This window comes from Mauremys mutica, chromosome 6, assembly GCF_020497125.1.
Source record: "Mauremys mutica isolate MM-2020 ecotype Southern chromosome 6, ASM2049712v1, whole genome shotgun sequence".
Lineage (NCBI taxonomy): Eukaryota > Metazoa > Chordata > Testudines > Geoemydidae > Mauremys > Mauremys mutica.
Window position 1 is genome coordinate 1,262,551 of NC_059077.1, and position 4,393 is coordinate 1,266,943.

Consider the following 4,393-nt stretch of genomic DNA (forward strand, 5'->3'; position numbering starts at 1 on the left):
GGAGTCTCCATCCCATGGGGTTTCAGTGCCGAGTGGGTGTCGCTTTGCAAAGCTCCAGTCCAGCTGAAGCAGAAGCTCCTGGGTGGGCTGCAGGTGTCACTGGGTGAAGTGACTCTGGCCTGGAAATCGATGGAGCGTTGGCATTAGTGCGCCTGCTGGAACGCCAGGGTGGCACAGCTGACAGCCAGTGTGGTGTGGGATGTGCCGTCTCAGTAATGCCCCTTTTCTTTCCAGAGATTGGAGATTTCGGGGTAGCACTTATGACTCATGTGGAGCAATAAAAGGTATCTACATATACACTGAGCCATGCTACGATAAAAAGCCATGGATCTGTGAGAAGGCGCCCAGCCAACCCAGCCGAGACCACAATCAATGAGAGCCTCTATAGGACACTCCTGTAAGTTTGGAGCACCAGCCCCATATTGGGGACATCCCAGGGCGGGGGTCCAGGTTTGCAGGGCGGTGATGGGGGAGCAGAGCAGATAGGGACGGGGGGGAGGGTTGCAGGGCGGTGCTGGGGGGAAGGGCGCGTGGGGGGCAGGGGAGCGGGGGGGGTTGCAGGGCAGTGCTGGGGGGAAGGGCGCGTGCGGGGCAGGGGAGCAGGGGGTTGCAGGGCAGTGCTGGGGGGCAGGGCACACAGGGACAGGGGGGTTGCAGGGTCATGCTGGCGGGGCAGGGCACACGGGGGCAGAGGAGCGGGGGGGTGGCAGGGTGGTGGGGGGGAGCAAGGCACACAGGGATGGGGGGGTTGCAGGGCAGTGCTGGGGGGCAGGGCACACAGAGGAGGAGAGCCCAGGGGCGGCTCCAGGCACCAGCATGCCAAGCGCGTGCCTGGGGCAGCAAGCCGCGGGGGGCGCTCTGCCGGTCACCGTGAGGGCGGCAGGCAGGCTGCCTTCGGCGGCTTCCCTGTGGAGGGTCCGCTGGTCCCGCGGCTTCGGTGGACCTCCCGCAGGCTGCCTCCGAATCCGCGGGACCGGGGACCTGCCACAGGCAAGCCGCCGAAGGCAGCCTGCCTGCTGTGCTTGGGGCGGCAAAATAACTAGAGCCGCCCCTCGGGGAGCGGGGGGGTTTGCAGGGTGGTGCTGGGGGAGCAGAGCAGTCGGGGGCAGGGGTGGGGGGTTTGTAGGGCAATGCTGGGGGAGCAGGGCACATGGGGAGCAGAGACGTGGGGGGTTGCAGGGTGGGGCTGGGGGAGCAGGGCACATGGGGGGCAGGGGCGGGGGGGTTGCGGGGCGGTGCTGGGGGAGCAGGGCACATGGGGGGCAGGGGCGGGGGGGTTTGTAGGGCGATGCTGGGGGAACAGGGCACACAGAGGAGGGGCGTGGGGGGGTTGCGGTGCGGTGCTGGGGGAGCAGTCGGGGGCAGGGGCGGGGGGGTTGTGGGGCGGTGCTGGTCGAGCAGGACACACGGGTTAGCTGTGGGTGTCGTGGGTTGCGCTGGGGTAACAGGGCCGTGGGGGCCCCGTGAGAGCGCCCGTCCCCCTCCTCAGTGGCGCAGATCCCGGCTCCGCACAACTGAGAAGTGTGAGAACGAAAGCCCCAGCCGGGCTCCCCCGCGGGCTCCAGGGCACCGGTCGGGTAGATTCGCGTCGCCCTCGGCCTGCCCCAAATCAGCCGGCGCTGGGGCCCCAACTCGCCCCCTGCCCCCGGCGGCGGCGAGCCACAGGGTCACCCCCCCAGCTGTAGGAGGGGACAGGCCAGGCCTAGCTGGCGCTGCCATTCCAGCCGTCTGGGTCTCAGGCCTGGCCCAGGGCGGGCGGGGGACTGACCCTCGGCCCAGCTCACCCTGTTCGTCCCCTTACAGCTCCCGCTGCTCCAGGCTCGGCTCCTGCGCCGCCTTCGTGCCCTGCTCTGTGCCGAGGACGCAGCACCCGAGGGCCGTCCGGCCCCACCAGCACCGCCCGCCCCACTCAGCCTTGCCCCCTGCTCCGGCCTGGAGCCCCCACACCCCGGCAGGTGCCAGCTCGCGCGCTGGGCAGGGCTGGGGGCATCATGCCCAGGAAAAGAGCCGCCCGCCCTCAGCAGACAGCCAGCCCCCTTCCCGCACGTGGGGCTGGGTCCCATGGGGGCGAGCAACCCTGCCGAGCGTGGGCTCCCTGGCAGCTCCGCCCGCCCTGCTGCACTAAATGCCTCAGTGGGGCGGGCTCCGGGAGCTGCTCTCTGCCCCCCAGACCCTCCTGCAGCCCCATGGCTGTGGGCCTTGGCCCCATGCAGGGCCCCTCTAACGGTGTCGGGCTCCCAGGCGGGCCGGGTCGCTGGTGCGGGGCGAGTTCTGCTGCCCACAGCCGGGCGTGGCTGGGACCGGGGCGCTGCCCGGCAGCTGGGAGCAGCAGAGCAGTGAGGCAGGGCACCCACGGCCTGGTGCACGGGGGGGTGAGAGCCGCCCCCCCCCCCGCACCCGGCCTTTGATAGGTCAGCGGGGCCAGGGCTGGGTGAGCACAACACGACACCCCCAGTCCTGCCCCCGGGCGTCAGAGACAGAACACATCCCCCTCCCCCCACCTCCGGTTTTCAGAGACACAACACGCCCCCCCCGAGCTTCAGAGACACAACACCACCGCCCCCCACACCGGGCAGTGCAGGGCCGAGCGCGGCCGGAGGCTGGCGGCGAGCAGAGGGCGTGGGAGGGGGCCGGTGCTGAGGGCACGGCGCAGAGCAGGCCCGGGAGTTTGGCTGGCGCCGGCGTGTGGAGGTTTATGACCAAGGAGGGTCACTGGGCGGCGAGCCCGGGGGGGTGCCTGGGGCCAGGCTGGTGTGGGCGCCGCGCTGCGGTGGGGCTGGGCTGAGCGGAGGGGGCAGCGCAGGGCCCAGGGGCAGTGCCCATGCCCCACCCCGAGATGCTGGTGCCAGGCTGGAGGCAGGGTGGCCCCAACGTGCTCCCAGCACAGGACCGGCTCCATCCCTCCCACCAGTGGATCCCCCTGGGCCCAGCGGGAGGGCGGCAGGGACCAGCCCCCACCACAGCGACACCTCCCTTTGCACCTCCTAGTCCTGCCCCACTGCCCGAGTGCCTGCCCCCCGCCACCCCCTCCGCCCCACGCTGCAACCAGGGGCCCGAACAGCCTTCAGTGCTGCTGAGACGCTCCCCACCCCCAGGGCGCTGTGCAGTCCTGAGGGCTCAGATGGGGAAACCGAGGCACGGCACTGGCGGTCTCGCTGGAGGTGGGCTCTCCTGACTCGCAGTCCCAGGCCCGGCTGTGTCCCTGTCCTGTGACCAGCCAGCTCAGCCCCTCTCCGCCCCTCCCATCGCGCTGCACACACACACACAGGGGACGCTGGGACCGTCGCTTTTATTCGACACCTTAAATAAGCCGCATATATTACTAGCAATATGTTATCAGAATAAAAACCAAGAGTCTGCATTCACCAGTGCATCGTATACGTGGGATGGGGGGAGTCTGGGTGCCGCCTGCGGGCAGGGGAGCTTGGGGACGCAGCTCGGGGGGGGGCACACCCCAGCCACCATATTGCAAAGACCTGCCCCACTGGCCACTTCACAGCCGCCACGGAGGGGGCAGGGCCTGAACCAGGAAATGATGATGGGGGAGGGGGTGTATTTATCCCCACTCACCAGTGACTGGCATCCAGTCTGCTCCGTGCCCGGCAGGCTGCAGACCCTGCCCCCCACCACGGACAGGCGGGTTCCATGGGGGAGGGCGTCACGCTGTCACCCCGGCTCAGCGCCCGGCTCACCCGTTACCCGGCCCCTTACCGTGTGTGATGGACAGAGGGGAGCCCCCCAGTGCACACTGCTGCCCCCCAGCGCCCACCACACCCCCTCCCCCCGGCTTGTGCTCCCATCGCCTCTGAGCGCGGGGGCCGGGGAGCGGACGCGCAGGGACAGGCAGCCAGGGAGGAGCCGCAGGCCCCAGAATGACCCCCTGACTGCACCACTCCTCTCCCCACTGCCGCGGGCAGGGAGGGTGGGATGGAGGGCCGGCCCAGCCCACCTGCCCCCACGTGCCTGCCCAGAGACTCCCGGCTGGCACCGTGCCCTGCCGGTCCATCAGCGCCACACCTCAGTGGCTGCTCACCGGAGCCCCCAGCTTTCAGGGGGTGCAGAGCCCCTCCACCCAGCCCCGTCCCCACAGTGGGGCATGAACTGGCACCGCTCCCCCTCCTAGGGGAAGCGCCGGCTCCGACACGGCCGTGCGCACGAGGCAGCCATGTTATTGCACGTCAGCCCAGCTCGACTCACCGGCCCCTGGTGCCACTGCAGGGAGCCAGCCCCGCTCAGAGCCGGCCCCACCTCGCCGCTGGGTCCGTGCCCGGCCTGGAGCTCCCTGCACGAGCCCCCCCCGCCGGTCACACTGAGCCAGCCAGGACCCGAGCCCAGGTCGTGCGTGGCCTTGGCAATGGCTGATGGTCTCACCATGGCGAGCGGCCCTAGGGGC

General features: G+C 70.1%; 1 long non-coding RNA gene across 1 annotated transcript; it reads left to right on the forward strand.

The window, feature by feature from the left end:
- Positions 1-237: 237 nt before the first annotated feature.
- LOC123372999 lies at positions 238-3,359 on the forward strand. The gene is made up of 2 exons (XR_006580506.1): positions 238-397; positions 1,804-3,359. It is a non-coding gene; the product is annotated as an uncharacterized LOC123372999 (long non-coding RNA).
- Positions 3,360-4,393: the final 1,034 nt, after the last annotated feature.